Source organism: Anomaloglossus baeobatrachus, unplaced genomic scaffold (assembly GCF_048569485.1).
Source record: "Anomaloglossus baeobatrachus isolate aAnoBae1 unplaced genomic scaffold, aAnoBae1.hap1 Scaffold_428, whole genome shotgun sequence".
In the NCBI taxonomy this organism is placed as follows: Eukaryota; Metazoa; Chordata; class Amphibia; order Anura; family Aromobatidae; genus Anomaloglossus; species Anomaloglossus baeobatrachus.
Window position 1 is genome coordinate 33,143 of NW_027443615.1, and position 20,075 is coordinate 53,217.

The following is a 20,075-nucleotide window of genomic DNA, read 5'->3' on the forward strand; positions in this document are numbered from 1 at the left end:
ATATACCAATTATAAGACTGCTTAAGGACCTTTTTGACATCACGTCATGTGACCAACGGTCTTTTAATTGCAGGAGTCTAAAGCTGAAGTGGAGATAGGCTGGTGCAGCGTCGGTCTTGCGTGCCTGGGTAGCGGGGAAACCCCCGGTAGGCCTCGACCTTGTCTTCAATCTAAGCTGTCTCCGCCCACCTGCAGGGGCCCCCGCCGCCGGGTGTATTAAAATGACCGTCGGGCCGCCGGCACAGGTGACGATACTGCATCTAGCAGTCAGATTATGTCATAATCTGACTGCTATATACACGTCCCGACAGTCATTTTAATACACCCGGCGGGGGGGGTCTGCAGGCTGCTGGAGCTACAGGGGGGCAAAAGGGACGGTCCTGACCTGGAGCTCATGAGCTGCAGCGCGGCAGGGGCAGAACAGAAAGCTCCTTCCAAGAAGAAGAAAATGCAGTGCTTTAGCAGCTAGGACCTGCAATGACTCATGCCCATGTGACCGTGTGGGAGGAGGCGGGCAGGGACTGCTGATGGAGATGTGCCCGTCAGTAGTGAGGTAATAACAGAGAGTGATAGAAGAAGGGTCTTAATTCCGCGCCAAGGACTCAATGGATCCAGGAAGAGATTAATGCTTCTTTAATAACATGCACAAGTCTACGCGTTTCTGGAGACACAGCTCCCTTCATCAGGACATTGGCAAGAGAACATCAAATCATCATTAAGATTTGATGTTCTCTTGCCAATGTCCTGATGAAGGGAGCTGTGTCTCCAGAAACGCGTAGACTTGTGCATGTTATTAAAGAAGCATTAATCTCTTCCTGGATCCATTGAGTCCTTGGCGCGGAATTAAGACCCTTCTTCTATCACTCTCTGTTATCAGCCAACTTTGGGACTGCTGCCTGGACCTGGATCTTATATATGCCTGTATAGTGGTTGTGACTGGCACAACCATTATAGGTGAGTGTGTTTTTATTACATATCTTCCTCCCCTTTTTGGGGTAAGACCCTATTGCGCTTTTCTTTCCACAGTTTCTCATCTACTTTAGTAGTGAGATAATGAGAGATGAGGGGTGCTTGGAGGGGAGGGGGTGTGCAGGGTGAGAGGCATATGAGGGGACAGACTGTGACAGAGGGGTGTTAAGTGATACAGGCTGTGTGGTACATGGGGTTTCAGTGTGTTTGAGAGAGGGGTAATTTGGAGTACAGCCAGTCTGTCTCAGATATGCAGGGCATGAGGGTGCTGGGTGTGATTTGGGGGGTGCAGGGTGTGTGTGAGATTTGGGGGGTGCTGTGTGTGTGTGTGTGTGTGTGTGTGTGTGAGATTTGGGGGGTGCAGGGTGTGTGTGATTTGGGGGGTGCTGGGTGTGTGTGATTTGGGGGTGCAGGGTGTGTGTGATTTGGGGGTACAGGGTGTGTTCTCCAGTCCCTGCTGTGTGACATGAGTGAAGTCCACACAGTAACCATATATCAGTAGGGATTAGGGAAAGAGGGATAGCAGCAATCGGAGCATGGAATGGGATTGGGAAAGCTGGGTGCTGGGCTGAAAGAAAGGCGCTCTCTTACTCATCACCCAGCTTTCCTATGTTCTGATATCCGTCTTGTCCACCACTCCCCAGCTCACAGCTTTCCCATTCCCTGAAGCACTGCAGAATATGTTAGCGCTATATAAAAATAAAGATTTGATTTGTTCATGGGAAAGCTGGGTACTGAGGACAAGCTGGCTATCAGAACATAGAAAAGCTGGGTGCTGAGGGAAAGAGCCAAGAATCAGAGTAATTATCCTGTACCCCCAGTGTCATTATCCCGTAACCCCAGTATCAGTGTCATTATCCCGTACCCCCAGTGTCATTATCCTGTACCCCCAGTGTCAATGTCATTATCCTGTACCCCCAGTGTCAGTGTCATTATCCTATACCTCACTGTCAGTGTCATTATCATGTACCCCAGTGTCAGTGTCATTATCCTGTACCCCAGTGTCAGTATAATTATCCTGTACCCCCAGTGTAAGTGTCATTATCCTGTACCCCCAGTGTCAGTGTCATTATCATGTACCCCCAGTGTCAGTGTCATTATCCTGTACCTCAGTCTCAGTGTCATTATCCTGTACCCCAAGTGTCAGTGTCATTATCCTGTACCCCCAGTGTCAGTGTCATTATCATGTATCCCCAGTGTCGGGGATATTATCCTGTACCCCCAGTGTCATTATCCTGTACCCCCAGTGTCAGTGTCATTATCATGTATCCCCAGTGTCGGGGATATTATCCTGTACCCCCAGTGTCATTATCCTGTACTCCCAGTGTCAGTGTCATTATCTTGTACCCTCAGTGTCAGTGTCATTATCCTGCACCCCAGTGTCAGTGTCATTATCCTGTACCCCCCAGTGTCAGTGTCATTATCATGTATCCCCAGTGTCGGGGATATTATCCTGTACCCCCAGTGTCATTATCCTGTACCCCCAGTGTCAGTGTCATTATCATGTATCCCCAGTGTCGGGGATATTATCCTGTACCCCCAGTGTCATTATACTGTACTCCCAGTGTCAGTGTCATTATCCTGTACCCCCAGTGTCAGTGTCATTATCCTATACCTCAGTGTCATTATCCTGTACCCCCAGTGTCTGTGTCATTATCCTGTACCCCCAGTGTCATTATCCTGCACCCCCAGTGTCATTATCCTGCACCCCCAGTGTCAGTGTCATTATTCTATACCCCAGTGTCGGTGTCATTATCTTATACCCCAGTGTCAGTGTCATTATCCTGTACCCCCAGTGTCAGTGTCATTATTCTGTACCTCAGTCTCAGTGTCATTATCCTGTACCCTCAGTGTCATTATCCTATACCCCCAGTGTCAGTGTCATTATCATGTATCCCCAGTGTCGGGGATATTATCCTGTACCCCCAGTGTCATTATACTGTACTCCCAGTGTCAGTGTCATTATCCTGTACCCCCAGTGTCAGTGTCATTATCCTGCACCCCCAGTGTCAGTGTCATTATCCTGCACCCCCAGTGTCAGTGTCATTATCCTGTACTCCCAGTGTCGGGGTCATTATCCTGTACCCCCAGTGTCAGTGTCATTATCCTGCACCCCCAGTGTCGGGGTCATTATCCTGTACTCCCAGTGTCGGGGTCATTATCCTGTACCCCCAGTGTCAGTGTCATTATCCTTTACCCCTAGTGTCAGTGTCATTATCCTGTACCCCCAGTGTCAGTGTCATTATCCTGTATCCCCAGTGTCGGGGGCATTATCCTGTACCCCCAGTGTCATTATACTGTACCCCCAGTGTCAGTGTCATTATCCTGTACCCTCAGTGTCATTATCCTATACCCCCAGTGTCAGTGTCATTATCATGTATCCCCAGTGTCGGGGATATTATCCTGTACCCCCAGTGTCATTATCCTGTACTCCCAGTGTCAGTGTCATTATCTTGTACCCTCAGTGTCAGTGTCATTATCCTGCACCCCAGTGTCAGTGTCATTATCCTGTACCCCCAGTGTCAGTGTCATTATCATGTATCCCCAGTGTCGGGGATATTATCCTGTACCCCCAGTGTCATTATCCTGTACCCCCAGTGTCAGTGTCATTATCATGTATCCCCAGTGTCGGGGATATTATCCTGTACCCCCAGTGTCATTATACTGTACTCCCAGTGTCAGTGTCATTATCCTGTACCCTCAGTGTCAGTGTCATTATCCTATACCTCAGTGTCATTATCCTGTACCCCCAGTGTCAGTGTCATTATTCTGTACCTCAGTCTCAGTGTCATTATCCTGTACCCTCAGTGTCATTATCCTATACCCCCAGTGTCAGTGTCATTATCATGTATCCCCAGTGTCGGGGATATTATCCTGTACCCCCAGTGTCATTATACTGTACTCACAGTGTCAGTGTCATTATCCTGTACCCCCAGTGTCAGTGTCATTATCCTGCACCCCCAGTGTCAGTGTCATTATCCTGCACCCCCAGTGTCAGTGTCATTATCCTGTACTCCCAGTGTCGGGGTCATTATCCTGTACCCCCAGTGTCAGTGTCATTATCCTGCACCCCCAGTGTCGGGGTCATTATCCTGTACTCCCAGTGTCGGGGTCATTATCCTGTACCCCCAGTGTCAGTGTCATTATCCTTTACCCCTAGTGTCAGTGTCATTATCCTGTACCCCCAGTGTCAGTGTCATTATCCTGCATCCCCAGTGTCGGGGGCATTATCCTGTACCCCCAGTGTCATTATACTGTACCCCCAGTGTCAGTGTCATTATACTGTACCCCCAGTGTCAGTGTCATTATCCTGTACCCCCAGTGTCAGTGTCATTATCCTGTACCCCCAGTGTCAGTGTTAGTGTCTTAGGCTATATGTAATTACTCTTCAGGGGGCCTCTATATGTGATGATAGTACAGGAGGGGCCTCAATATAAATACATGGGAAAAAAAGCCTGATCTGCCTATAGAGCAGAATTGTCAGAATACACAGGACTAGGGAATGGTTTATCCAACATGTAACACTAATGTGGAAACCATAGTGCGGCTTTTCTAGGCCTCTGTCCCCTCAGAGTGACTGGTCACATCCAGTGCAGACACTGGGGCCGATCATTACCTGGTAATGATGTAATGTGTGACGGTGGAAAGAGAAGAGAATTCACCAGAGTCTCCACATGGAAGAGTGTATGGAGGGTAATGCTTCACACCTCCACATACTGACTCTTAGGCCCTGTGCGCAATAGAAAATGGAATTTCCTTAAGAAAATTACTCACCCTCTGGCAGAATTCTGCACCCGCGACAAAAAAACGCACCAAAAACTGATGCGGATTTGCTGTGGTTTGTTGCATTTTTGGTGCGGATTTGCCACGGTTTTTCCGCGGGTTGGTCCCTGCAGTTTTTAACCATTATTTAATGGCAAAAACGCAGGTACCTGCGGAAATTAAGTGACATGCTCATTCTTTTTGCTGCAGAAATTCTGCAGCAAAACCTGGAGAGAAAAAAAAACGCAGTGTGTGCACAGCATTTTGATTTTCTCATAGATTTTGCTGGAGAAGGACTGCAGGAAGGTTACAGACAAATTCTGCAGCTTTTCTGCTGCAAAATCTGTGACAAAAAACGCAGTGTGCGCACAGGGCCTAATAGGGGATTTCTCAGATAGATGGTGGCAGAGGTGGATTCATTTTAGTAATCTTTTCCCTCTGAAGATGCTGGATAACATTTTGCTTCTCTTTGAATATTGTTTGGCTGATGGACTCAGTGATTTACCAAGGACAAGAAATGGCTGTGTGTAAGAAAAACTGCGACTGACTGTAAATAACAGATTCCATTATTAACTACAATAAATAGGCTACAAGAAATCCTGTAATATATGCAGGCACAGGACAGGTCTCTTCTGCGCACTGTAGAGTTTGCTAAAAGGCGCATGTTATACTGAGAGAAGCCGAAAATGATCAAGTAATAAAACTGTTTATGGCAGCTATAATGCGGGCCCCTAGAGGCAATTTCCCTGGAGGGCCCCTGGCACCCCAGTCCGACCCTAAGCAGATATGGCAGGTCCACCTGGTATAGATGGATGCAGCAGGTACGGTGGGCACAGCTAGTATAGATAGATGCAGCAGGTTTGCCGGGTACAGCAGATACAAGAATATAGTCACATGTTCACACACACACAGCATAAGGCTCAACAAATGGAACAGGAACTGACAACTAGCAACACTTACCTAAGGACAGACAATGTTGCCCAGACACCTCCCATAGGAGGAGGATGCCTTTATCACCTAGTGCCAATTAGCCATAAGTTGAAAGGCACTTCCAGGTTAGGGTACATTGGACGTTTAAGAATAGGTGCACAGATGCCTTAAGCACATTTCCAGGAGACCTGCATAGCATGTGCAGGTCTTGGAAGACGGCAGCAGGGACCGGGGCCATGGAAGCCACCATTGGGTGGCCAGGAATGTAAGTATGCGGGGACACCGATACCAATGTTACAAGCTATTTTATAAATGATATCCTTACATTTTTATATATCATAAAAAAAAATATTTTTATTCTTGGCAGATGAGTGTACCAGGAGATTAGAGGCACAACTGACATCTTCAATTTTTAAATCAGATGATCTTGATATTACACAAGATATAACTGAAGTGAATGCCGCTATTTCAGATATACCATCATCCCTTCACAGCAAAGATCTATCATCTGATTCTTTTAAACAAGTCCAATCTTCTGATTTATCACAGACTATTAAGAAAAATAAAAGTCACAAAAGAGGCATTAAAAATCAAAGTGCTTTTACAGCAAAAAAGCAGTTTTCAATTTCAGAATACGAAAAAATCCATAAAAAAATTCACACAAGGGAGAAAAGATTTTCTTCAGAGTCTGTTTTGTTGCAGAGAACTCCCACAGGGGAGAAGTCCTATTCATGTTCAGAATGTGGGATGTGTTTTACACATAAATCACATTTTGTTACACATCAAAGAATTCACACAGGGGAGAAGCCATATTTATGTTCTGAATGTGGGAAATGTTTTAACCAAAAATCACATCTTGTTACACATCAGAGAACTCACACAGGGGAGAAGCCTTTTTCATGTTCAGAATGTGGGAGATGTTTTGAACGTAAATCACATCTTGTTGTACATCAGAGAATTCACACAGGAGAGAAACCTTTTTCATGTTCAGAATGCGGAAAATATTTTTCAAATAAATAAAGTCTTGTTAAACATCACAGAACTCACACAGGGGCAAAGCCATATTCATGTTCAGGATGTGGGAAATGTTTTGCAGATCGATCAAGTTTTGTTAAACACGAAAGAATTCACACAAGGGAGAAACCCTTTTAATGTTCAGAATGCGGGAAATATTTTTTATATGAATCAAGTTCTTGTTAGACATCGGAGAACTCAGGGGAAAAGTGAGTGAATGTGAGAAATGTTTTGCACATCAATCAAATCTTGCTAAACACCAAAGTAGGCACACAGGGGGGAACTCTTGTGTTTAGAATGAGGGAAATATTTTACACACAAATGGTGTCATTTTAAATATCAAAAAACTCACAAGTGTAGAAGTCATTATGATACCTAGAAGGTAAATGTTTTACTTGAAAATAATTATTTGTTGACCACTTAGAAAAATTCACATTGGAAGAAATCATACACAGTCTTGCTCATCGTTATTGGCACCCATGAAGTTTAAGTACATAATGTGGAATATCTCCTGAAAAAAAATAATCAAGTGAAATAGCTTTTTTGTATAGAGCACTCATGCTAAATATAAATGAGCAAATGATAAACAACAATTTAAAACAAAAAACAATGGGAAGCAAAATTAAAATACCTAAAGCTGCTATGACACTGACATCTGCACCCTTTACATTAAATTGGTATGGAAACACATTTTGACTCGCCTGTGGTAAATTAAAAATGAGAATCACCTGTGATAAATTGTCAGTGCCCATGTGACATGAATTAGCCAATGAATGACTTCAGTGTTTTAAAAAGCCACATATTAGGCCCTGTTCCTTTGTAACAATGGTGAAGACAAAGCAGCTGTCTGAGGACATCAGAACTGCTATTATTAGCAAACAAAAGGTTTACAAAGGGTGTAAGACCATCTCCAAAGACCTTGGTATCCCAGTTTCAACAGTGCACAATGTTATTTAGAAGTTTACCAAGCATGGAATAATCAAGAGCCACCCTGGATGTGGGAAAAAGAGGAAAATTTATAAGCGATATCTTTGAAGGTTGGTGCGAATGGTGTAAAAAAACACCACGTCAAACATCCAAAGACTTGAAGGCCAACCTGGAACAGTCTGGGACGATTGTTTCTACAAGTACAATACATTTCACACTAAACCAAGCAAAGCTTTATGGACAAAGGCCAAGGAAGAAACCATTGCTGAAGAAAAAACATAAAAAGGAAAGACTGATCTTTTTCAAAAGAGTATATTGACAAACTGCATTCCTTCTGGGAACTGTTCTGGGGACAGATGATACAAAAATATACCTTTTTCCCAATGCAAAGCAACAGTTTGTTTACAGATGGCACAATTAAGCTTTTAAGGAAAATAATACCCTACCAAACGCTAAGCATGGTGGAGGATCCATAACGCTGTGGGGTTGTCTTGTTGCGTTTGGTACTGGAGGCCTTGACCTTATCACAAAAATCATGACATCAGAGAATTATCAAGAGATTTTAGAGCAAAATGTCCTACCAAGTGTAAGAAAACCTGGGTCCTCCAGCAAGACAATGACCAAGCAGCACACATTCAAAAGTAAACAGGAATGGGTGAAAAAGAAAAAATATACTGTTTTAAAATGCCGAGCAATGTGTCCTGACCTCAATCTCATTGAAAATCTTTGGAGTAAGCTGAAATCTGCCATTGGGAAAAAGAACCCTGCAAACATTCAAGAGTTTGAACAAAGTGGGAGAAAATAATAAAATACCAGCTGAGCAGTGTAAGAAGCTTATAGATGGCTACAAGAAACGTTTGGAGGCTGTCATCAATGCCAAAGGGTGTGCAACCAAGTATTAATTAGGGGGGCAACCAAGTATTAATTAGGGGTGCAATCAAGTATTAATTAGGGGTGTAGCCAAGTATTAATTATGGGTGTAACCAAGTATTAATTAGGGGTGCAATCAAGTATTACTTAGGGGTGTAACCAAGTATTAATTAGGGGTGTAACCAAGTAGTAATTATGGGTGTAACCAATTATTAATTAGGGGTGTAACCAAGTATTAATTAGGGGCCTTTATAGCTGCACATGCTGTTTATTTTGTTTCTTCTTTGAAATTGCAGCATGTTTTATTGTTGTATCACTTTGGATCACTAATTAACCCCATTACGACCGCGTTACGTTTTAAAACGGCACCAAAAAAGGGTCCTTATTCCTTTCTGCCGTTTTAAAACGGCGGGCAGAAATAAGTGTATAGCGCCCCCCAGCGTCAGAAAATCTCCGGGGTTTCAGCTACCGGGAGTAGCTGAGACCCTGGAGATCATGATTCGGGCCGGTTTTTCCGGTCCCCAGTCACGTGATGACCGGTATACACCGTATACCGATCATCAAGTTATAGTAAATGACCGCGCCGGTAAAAAATGATTTATCTCCCATCTGACATGATCAAACATGTCAGATGGGAGATAAATCTCTTTCCCGGTTCCCTCCGGTCCCCCGGTGTCCCCAAAGTGCTCCCCCCGACCCCCAACCACCTCCCGAAAATCCAAGATGTCCGCGCGCACCGGCGAGCACAGCAGCGCGCCGGCCGCATTCACACTTTTCTTATGGTTTCTGTCGTATGTGCCATAACACATGCGACAGAAACCTGCTCCCCAGGCCCTGCCAAGTCACCCCCTATCCCCACCCCGGTGTTCCCTGGTGTCCTACATACCTGTCGGAGCGCTGATCCCCCGCAGCCCCCTCCTCCGGCTCCTTCTCAGCAGACGCCGGTCACATGTGCAGAGCGCAGCTGTCAGCTTCCTGTGTTCAGAGACGCTGGCTGCTGCTGCTCGGCACACTGCAGCTGTGACCCGGGGAGAGTGGGTGCAGATTCTTTGTACCCACTCTCCTCAAATGGAGGGTCTGCACACCTAGAAAATGGGGGATACGTTCCCTGGACCCAGAAGGTCCAGAGTCGACGTGGGACGTCCAAATGGATTACAGCGGATTTTTTTTTCTTTTCTTTTCAATAAATTGGTTAATCAGGGAATGTTTTGGGGAGTGTTTTTTCAAATACATTTTTTTTTTGTTGTCAAATTTTTTTTTATTACTGTCAATTAGTTATGTCGGGTATCTGATAGACGCCGTGACATAACTAATTGCTGGGCTTGATGCCAGGTGACATTACACATCTGGTATCAACCCCATTTATTACCCCGTTTGCCACCGCACCAGGGCGCGGGATGAGCTGGGGCGAAGCGCCAGAATTGGCGCATCTAATGGATGCGCCATTTCTGGGGCGGCTGCGGCCTGCTATTTTTAGGCTGGGAAGAGTCCAATAACCATGGCTCTTCCCATCCTGAGAATACCAGACCCCAGCTGTCCGCTTCACCTTGGCTGGTGATCTAATTTGGGGGGACCCCACGTTTGTTTTGTTTTTTTAATTATTTATTTATAAATAATTAAAAAAAAAAAACAGCTTGGGGAGCCCTCCAAATTGATCACCAGACAAGATGAAGCTGTCAGCTGTGGCTTGCAGGATACAGCTGTCTGCTTTACCATAGCTGGCTATCAAAAATAGGGGGGACTCCACGTCATTTATTTTAATTCTTTTTTTTTCTTTTGGGCTAACTACAAGGCTAGGCACCCTTTAGTGTCACATGAAAGGCACTAAAGGGCACCAGCTTAGAATCTGCAGAGGGGGGTGGACATTATATATATGTTTGACATCTATCCATTCATCCATTATAGCATTTTACGCTGTGTGCCCACAATCAGGGTTTGCAGCGTTTTGGGCGCAGTGTTTTCCCTGCATCCATAACGCTGCATTGTGCAGTAGAAGCACAGTGGAAGGATTTTTAGAAATCCTGTGCCCACTGTGCTTCTTTTCTCCGCAGCATACACTGACCTGTGGCGCAGCTTCCCGAGCCTCAGCATGTCAATTTATGCTGCGGAGATGAGTGTTTTCTGCAGGTAGAATAGAGCTAAAGTCCACAGCAGCCTGAACCCAAATTGTGGGCATTGGCAGCTGCGTTCTCCCGTGGACAACACTCACATCTCTGCAGGAAGGCTGACACTGGGTACTAGACGCCGTGTCGCTGGATCATGGCCACATAGCCTAACAGTGAGAAATTTGTTGCTACAGCAACATTTTTGTGAAGTACCTGTGGATTCAAAATGCTTACTATACTCCTGAATAAAATCCTTGAGGGGTCCAGTTTCCAAAATGAGGTCACTTGTGGGGGGTTTCTGATGTATAGGTACCCAAGGGGCCCTGCTAATGTGACATGGTGCGCGCAATTTACTTCAACTTTTCCAAAATTCAAATGGTGTTCCTTCCATTCCAAGCCCTCCCATTTATCCAAACAAAGGTTTTTGGCCACATGTGGGGTATCCCTGCGCTCACAAGAAATTAGATAACAACCTGTGGGGTACACGTTTTGTTGTTGTGTGACGCCCTGGCAAAGCCAGGCTGTCACAGAAAGAGTTAATCCTCCTTGGTAATCTGATCTCACACCGGTGCAGCAGGACAAACCACAGCCCCCAGTGTAAGAGAAAAGCAGAGCAGAGGGGAGGGGCTTGAGCAGAGTGTTTGGAGAGACAGACAGAAGAGGAGTCTGGAGTTGTAGCTCCCAGGCTGATAGTGAAGCGTGCTCCGAGAGGGCCGGGACAGGCTGCAGTGAGGAAGGGGCCAGAGGTAGCCGGGCAGGGTAGTGGCCCCCCGGTACCTGGGTGACCCGGATCACTGCAGGGGAGTGGACTCCCCATTCCCGGCTGAGGAGGAGGAAGAGAGTAGAGAGAAAGGCACCTGGCTGCAGGGAAAGAACAGGAGCCGCTGCACCGTGTGTGGGACACTAACACCCCCGTACCGAAGGCTGCAGACACCGGCAATTCCTAGTTACCAGTGACTCTGTGTGAACTACTTGTGAGTACGCCCGTGCCCTCAGGCACCGCACCACAGCACTGCGCCCTGCTCCCTGCTTACCCCATCACCGGGCCCCGGGACAACCAACCCCCTACCCACGGAGGGGAGAAATAACATCTAGCTGCTCCATATCATCACTCCCGGGATCCCCGTCCAGAGCAGCGGTGGTGGTCACACAATCACCACAACCGTGGGTGGCGTCACGGACAATAAACTATCTCCCTTACCAATCCCCTTTTCACTGTGGAGCCTGGGATCACAGACCGGGTCATGCCACCGCGATACCCACAGAAGTGACCCTGTGGCCCGGATCTGAGTACCCCTGGTCCCCGGGCGACACATTTGGCGTCACGAACAGGATCGAACCCATCCAGTTACCTGGAGGAAGTGCGCCTTGTTCTGGACTGTCAGCGGTGTTCCGCTGCAAAAAATTTGAAAGTCGCCATCTTTACCGCCATTTTGGGCGTGAAAATCTCCCGCCCAGCGCCTTCTTCCCCAAGCGGTGGGCGCGAAAAAGAGGCTCCGCCCCCTGAGAACGCGGGCGGAAGTGAAGCTCCGGAGGACCGGAAGCGAAAGGAAAACTTTAAAAGTTGCTAGAAGGACTGCTCCCGAGTATCAAGGGGGAGCAGGAGGAAGGAACCGCAGTTTATGTGACCAGGACTGTAAAGGCAGGGACGCCAGGACTTTGCCTAATTCCGTTCCTGGACAAGCAGTAGCCGCAACCCCGATGACATCTTACCCGGCTCCGGCAGTCCGCCCAGCCGCCACGGTGATGACGTCGGCTCCGGCAGTCCGCCCGGCCGCAACGGAGGTGGCACCCGATTGGAAGTCTGCCCCAGATGTGGCGCCAGCCGCTCCCAGGTATCCAGTCACGGCTGCGGAGCAGCCGGAGTGCACCTGCAGAGAGCAGGAGCAGGCCAGTGAGAGATGGAGCCCTCGGCAGTTAGCGAGGCCGGTTTTAGCCGGCGCCGAGGGCATCCAAGTGGGCCTGGCTTCTGAGCAGGAGGCAGAGCACGGAACCCGTGCCCCGTACTGGGAGTGGCGGCAGCGGCAGTGGTAGTGGAGCATGGATGGCTACCCACAAGTTAAAAAGTTGACTGTTTTATTAACTGTCACCCCTGTTGAACGCCCTCAAGTTCAGGAGGAGGCCATCTGCTCCGCAGGTGTGGGGTGGCAGAACGGTTTAAAGTTTTAAAAAACGTACCTCCCGATGTGGGAAGATGTATGATTGTAATGTGTTTATTTTTCCTTTTTCCAGTTTTAATAAATGTTGGTGCCTAGACGGCCCGAGGACGGGCCGTGTTTTACTAAGGGGGTGTGTGACGCCCTGGCAAAGCCAGGCTGTCAAAAGAAAGAGTTAATCCTCCTTGGTAATCTGATCTCACACCGGTGCAGCAGGACAAACCACAGCCCCCAGTGTAAGAGAAAAGCAGAGGGGAGGGGCTGAAGCAGAGTGTTTGGAGAGGCGGACAGAAGAGGAGTCTGGAGTTGTAGCTCCCAGGCTGATAGTGAAGCGTGCTCCGAGAGGGCCGGGACAGGCTGCAGTGAAGAAGGGGCCAGAGGTAGCCGGGCAGGGTAGTGGCCCCCCGGTACCTGGGTGACCCGGATCACTGCAGGGGAGTGGACTCCCCGTTCCCAGCTGAGGAGAAGGAGGAAGAGAGTGGAGAGAAAGGCACCTGGCTTCAGGGAAAGAACAGGAGCTGCTGCACCATGTGTGGGACACTAACACCCCCGTACCGAAGGCTGCGGACACCGGCAATTCCTAGTTACCAGTGACTCTGTGTGAACTACTTGTGAGTACACCCGTGCCCTCAGGCACCGCACCGCAGCACTGCACCCTGCTCCCTGCTTATCACCGAACGGGCCCCGGGACCAACTGCCCCTACCCACGGAGGGGTTAACATCTAAGCTGCATCCCAACACCGTTCCCGGGAGTCCCGCACCTTCATCGCAGCAGTGGTGTCCACAATCACCACAACCGTGGGTGGCGTCACGGACAATAAACAATCTCCCTTACCAAATCCCCTTTTACTGTGGAGCCTGGGATCACAGACCGGGTCACGCTACCGTGATACCCACAGGAGTGACCCCGTGGCCCGGATATGAGTACCCCCTGGTCCCCGGGCGACACAGTTGCCTCTTGAAAAAGTGAGAAATGTGTCGCTAAATCAACATTTTTGTGAAAAAAATGAAAATTTCAATATGGCAACCTAAGCTTATCAAATTCTGTGAAGTATTCGTGGATTCAAAATGCTCAATATACACCTCGATAAAAGCCTTGAGGTGTCTTGTTTCCAGAATGGGGTCACTTGTGGGGGACCTCCACTGTTTAGGCACCTTAGGGGCTTTCCAAATGTGACATAGCGTCTGCTAATTATTCCAGCCAATTGTTCAGTCAAATGGCACTTTTTCCCTTCCGAGCCCTGCTGTGCACCCAAACAGTTGATTTCCACCACACATAAGGTATCAGCATACTCAGGAGAAATTGCACAATAAATTTTATGCTGATATTTTTCCGTGTACTCTTGTTAAAAAAAAGCTATCTGGTTGAAGTAACAATTTTGTGGTAAAAATATATTTTTTTTATTTTCACAGCTCAACATTATAAACTTTTGTGAAGCACCTGGGGGTTCAGGGTACTCGCCAAACATCTAGATAAATTCCTTGTGGGGTCTATTTTCCAGAATGGGGTCACTTGTGGGGGACCTCCACTGCTTAGGCACCTCAGGGGCTCTCCTAATGCAACATGGCGTCCGCTATTGATTCCAGCCAATTTTGCAGTCAAGTTGCACTCCTTCTCTTCCGAGCCCTGCAGTGTGCCCAAACAGTTGATTTCCACCACGTACAAGATACAGTTAGGTCCAGAAATATTTGGACAGTGACACAAGTTTTGTTATTTTAGCTGTTTACAAAAACATGTTCAGAAATACAATTATATATATAATATGGGCTGAAAGTGCACACTCCCAGCTGCAATATGAGAGTTTTCACATCCAAATCGGAGAAAGGGTTTAGGAATCATAGCTCTGTAATGCATAGCCTCCTCTTTTTCAAGGGACCAAAAGTAATTGGACAAGGGACTCTAAGGGCTGCAATTAACTCTGAAGGCGTCTCCCTCGTGTGTTTGGTGGGTTTTTGTTTTATATAATCTTAATCGTCTATTTTTGTAGTTTATTAGGTTACCATATATTTGGGCTATTTTTACCAATGGAGTGTGCCGCTTCTACATGTCCAGAGAAGGCTTTTCCTGATGATCATTGATGCCTAGGGGAAGGAGCCACTTTCTCAAGATGTCTGAAAGGAACGTCAATATAATGTATTATATGAATAATTGTTGCATATGTTATGGAGTAGTGTGCTCTCTAGTTATGTCATATTGATGGTGTGCCATAATGGGGGGTTTGTCAATAATTTATAAAACTATTTATGATTGTATAATAATTTGACTCTCTCCTATTCAAAGATGTGCCTTTGTTGACTGTATAAGGTTTCAATCATATTGACTGTATGTCATAATGGGGTGGTTTGTTAATAACTTGTCAAGCTACATATGATTGTACAATAATGTGACTCTCTCCTATTTAAAGATGTGCCTTTTTGTTGTCGATTGTGTAGTTTTCCTGACAATGGGCATCAGAATGGCCGAAATTTCTCTGTTGTGTGTTCTATTTTCTAAGTATCACAGATTACCCAGTGCGCATGACTCCTGTGCCGCCGACTGACCGTCCCACATCGCGTCAGATAGCGTTGTGTGGTTGCCATGGCTCACTACCATGTGGGTCATGGCGTCACGCTCACGTGATCGTGAACTGTGGGAGGTCCTTTTACGAGCGTCCGTGGCAACTGCAGTCATGCGCCGGTAATGGGATTAATCTGTTTCCTGCTCTGACGTTTGAATGTAATCAGAGTTCGGCACCCCTCATTGGTCACCCAGTGTTTTTAACCAGCCCGCCCCTCACCTCTGACACGCTCCTTGAGAAAGCTGTTTGTGAAACACGTGTCGGAGTGTGAGGGTCACGGCAGGACACTTCCCAGTCAGGTGATGTAATATTACGATACTAACATGCTCATTGTCAGCCTAACTATAGTAATCTCTATTTGAATATGGACTTATGTGGACGGTGTGGTCATCATCACGGATGGTTCACTAGTATATACTGCATTTCTAAAGTGTTATAGATCTCATGCATTTGTAGACATTTGTAGGCTCTGCTGATACCACCAGGTGCGCTCATTAGTAATTTACACTGCATTTAGTGGAATTAAGTTTTGTGCTTGGGGAACCTGTATACTCTTTTATTTATTTAGTCTTATGAGTACAGATTATTTATGGGGGAACCCTGCATGGAAAAATTTGTGTACTACAGATAAAAAAACGCAGGTGGAGCCGCAGAGTCTGCATTTGGTCCATATGATATATGATATTTGTACAAAAATTATATATGTGAGAACTTTGCAGTAATGGATTTGTCATGTTGGCAACAATAATATAGTTGTGACTACTGGGTCTACTTTCAGTCCATGTAATATACGATTTTTTGGCTGTAATTATATAGATACTCACCTGACTGGGTGTAAATATCCCAGTTACTAATACAGGGACTTAATTATTTTTCTGTCTGTGTCTCTCTTCTATACGGTACCTTTTTGCTAAAATATTTTTAAAATATATGTTTAAATAAAGATTGGTTTTATTGTAAAATGGCGCTACTCCTTTATTTGGTCATCTAGGGATGTCCAATAAATGTGTATAAACTATGTCTTTTGGAGTGCTAGTAATTATTAGGACATGAGGTGGTTAATAAGATACAGTTAGGTCCAGAAATATTTGGACAGTGACACAAGTTTTGTTATTTTAGCTGTTTACAAAAACATGTTCAGAAATACAATTATATATATAATATGGGCTGAAAGTGCACACTCCCAGCTGCAATATGAGATTTTTCACATCCAAATCGGAGAAAGGGTTTAGGAATCATAGCTCTGTAATGCATAGCCTCCTCTTTTTCAAGGGACCAAAAGTAATTGGACAAGGGACTCTAAGGGCTGCAATTAACTCTGAAGGCGTCTCCCTCGTTAACCTGTAATCAATGAAGTAGTTAAAAGGTCTGGGGTTGATTACAGGTGTGTGGTTTTGCATTTGGAAGCTGTTGCTGTGACCAGACAACATGCGGTCTAAGGAATTCTCAATTGAGGTGAAGCAGAACATCCTGAGGCTGAAATAAAAGAAAAAATCCATCAGAGAGATAGCAGACATGCTTGGAGTAGCAAAATCAATAGTCGGGTACATTCTGAGAAAAAAAGGAATTGACTGGTGAGCTTGGGAACTCAAAAAGGCCTGGGCGTCCACGGATGACAACAGTGGTGGATGATCGCCGCATACTTTCTTTGGTGAAGAAGAACCCGTTCACAACATCAACTGAAGTCCAGAACACTCTCAGTGAAGTAGGTGTATCTGTCTCTAAGTCAACTGTAAAGAGAAGACTCCATGAAAGTAAATACAAAGGGTTCACATCTAGATGCAAACCATTCATCAATTCCAAAAATAGACAGGCCAGAGTTAAATTTGCTGAAAAACACCTCATGAAGCCAGCTCAGTTCTGGAAAAGTATTTTATGGACAGATGAGACAAAGATCAACCTGTACCAGAATGATGGGAAGAAAAAAGTTTGGAGAAGAAAGGGAACAGCACATGATCCAAGGCACACCACATCCTCTGTAAAACATGGTGGAGGCAACGTGATGGCATGGGCATGCATGGCTTTCAATGGCACTGGGTCACTTGTGTTTATTGATGACATAACAGCAGACAAGAGTAGCCGGATGAATTCTGAAGTGTACCGGGATATACTTCCAGCCCAGATTCAGCCAAATGCCGCAAAGTTGATCGGACGGCGCTTCATAGTACAGATGGACAATGACCCCAAGCATACAACCAAAGCTACACAGGAGTTCATGAGTGCAAAAAAGTGGAACATTCTGCAATGGCCAAGTCAATCACCAGATCTTAACCCAATTGAGCATGCATTTCACTTGCTCAAATCCAGACTTAAGACGGAAAGACCCACAAACAAGCAAGACCTGAAGGCTGCGGCTGTAAAGGCCTGGCAAAGCATTAAGAAGGAGGAAACCCAGCGTTTGGTGATGTCCATGGGTTCCAGACTTAAGGCAGTGATTGCCTCCAAAGGATTCGCAACAAAATATTGAAAATAAAAATATTTTGTTTGGGTTTGGTTTATTTGTCCAATTACTTTTGACCTCCTAAAATGTGGAGTGTTTGTAAAGAAATGTGTACAATTCCTACAATTTCTATCAGATATTTTTGTTCAAACCTTCAAATTAAACGTTACAATCTGCACTTGAATTCTGTTGTAGAGATTTCATTTCAAATCCAATGTGGTGGCATGCAGAGCCCAACTCGTGAAAATTGTGTCACCGTCCAAATATTTCTGGACCTAACTGTATCACCAAACTCAGGAGAAATTTCGCAATAAATTTCATGGTGATTTTTTTCCTGTTACCCTTGTGAAAAAAAAAGCTACCTGGTTGAAGTAACAATTTTGTGGTAAAATTTTATTTTTTTATTTTCATGGCTCAACATTATAAACTTCTGTAAAGCACCTGGAGGTTCAGGGTACTCACCAAACATCTAGATAAATTCCTTGAGGGGCCTAGTTTCCAATATGGGGTCACTTGTGGTGGTTTTTTGCTGTTTACATACCTTAGGCTATGTGCCCACGCTGCGGATTTACCGCGGATTTTGCCGCGGATTTGCCGCGGATTTACCGCGGATTTGCCGAAAATCTGCAGCAGCGGCACTTCCAAGCCATTTCAATGGCATTTTGGAAATGCTGTGCCCATGCTGCGGATTTTTCCGCGGCAGATTTGCCGCGGATTTTGATCCGGAAAAATCTGCAGCATGTCAATTATTGTTGCAGATTTTGTTGCGGATTTTTCCCATGCAAGTCAATGCAAGGTGTAAAATCCGGAAGAAATCCGCAGGTCTGTTCCCACAGGCTCTTTTTCCTGCGGATTTGGTGCGGATTTCGCAAACAAATCCGCAGGAAGTGATGTAGGATAGTTCAGGAAGAGGAAGTTTCACCATTTTGTAGTGTAGAGTAGTGGCAGTGTAGTTGTGTTGTGTCCGGACTCTGGATTGCCAGCTAAAAGCAGCTAGTTACAGGCTGCTTGCTTTTAGCTGGCAAAACAGGATCCCAGGTCTTTTTTCACAATTCTTCTTAAAAAAAAAAAAATGTGCTCCGCTGTATTTTCACTGTCCAGCCCGATGCAAGCAAGCAACTGAGGGCTGTGCTTCTCAGCGGGATAAGGCTGAAGCATTCTCTGCCCCTCCCGCTGAGAAAAACAGTCCTCCGCTGCCCCTGAAAATGGCGGCTTCGTTGTGAAGCGCCATTCACAGGTGCTGTACCGAGGCTCATCCAGCTGCCCTGATGCATTGGCTGGCTGGGTAATATATTACGGGGTTAATGCCAGTTTTCTGCAAACTGGCACTAAGCCCGAGGTTCATAATGTCATGCCTGTGTAGACACGGCCATTATGAACCTCCGTTTGGTACTAAAGAAAAGAAAACACTTTTTTAAAAAATTTTATTTGAAAGAAAAACACACACACATCCCTGGTTGCCATCTTTATTACTCCCTGAATCCCCGACGATAATCCATGACAACTCCGAGCCGGGCTCCGATGTGCACCCGGCTGACCCGGGCACTGACGTCAGCCGGTGACAGCAGCCGTCAGTGTATTATTAAATGCTGCACAGCTCTTTTCCGGCAGCTGGGAACGTCTGATATCAGAGCCCTGGTCAGCTGACTTAATTCGCGAGCGCAGGCGGGTCAGCTGACGATGTGCACTCATGTGACCCGGGCACGGACGTCAGCCGGTCCCAGCAGCCGTCAGTGTTCGAGATGCTGCAAAGCTCTCTTCCAGCTGCTGGTACCGGCTGACGTCCGTGCCCGGGTCACATGAGTGCACATCGGAGCCCGGCACATCAGCTGATCGGTGTGCAGTCAGCTGACCCGCCCGCGCTCGCGAATTAAGTCAGCTGACCAGGGCTCTGACGTCAGACGTTCCCAGCTGCCGGAAGAGAGTTGTGCAGTATTTAATACACTGACGGCTGCTGTGACCGGCTGACGCTGTGACCCGGGCTCAGTTATGAACTGAGCTGACCCGGCCAGTGAGTTCTGCCGCTCACAGCAGCCGGCAGAGAGCAAACCAGTGATTACAATTGTCCTGGATTAACCTCTGAGGCTTGGGAGTAATAAAGATGGCAATCAGGGATGTGTGTGTGTTTTTCTTTCAAATAAAATTTTTCAAAAAGTGTTTTCTTTTCTTTAGTACCAAACGGAGGTTCATAATGGCCGTGTCTACACTGGCATGACATTATGAACCTCGGGCTTAGTGCCAGTTTGCAGAAAACTGGCATTAACTCCGTTATATTATCCAGCCAGCCAATGCATCAGGGCAGCTGGATGAGCCTCGGTACAGCACCTGTGAATGGCGCTTCACA

General features: G+C 46.2%; 1 pseudogene; it reads left to right on the forward strand.

The window, feature by feature from the left end:
- Positions 1–5,543: 5,543 nt before the first annotated feature.
- The window catches only part of LOC142279230 (uncharacterized), a 37,008-nt pseudogene continuing 22,476 nt past the window's right edge, over positions 5,544–20,075 (forward strand).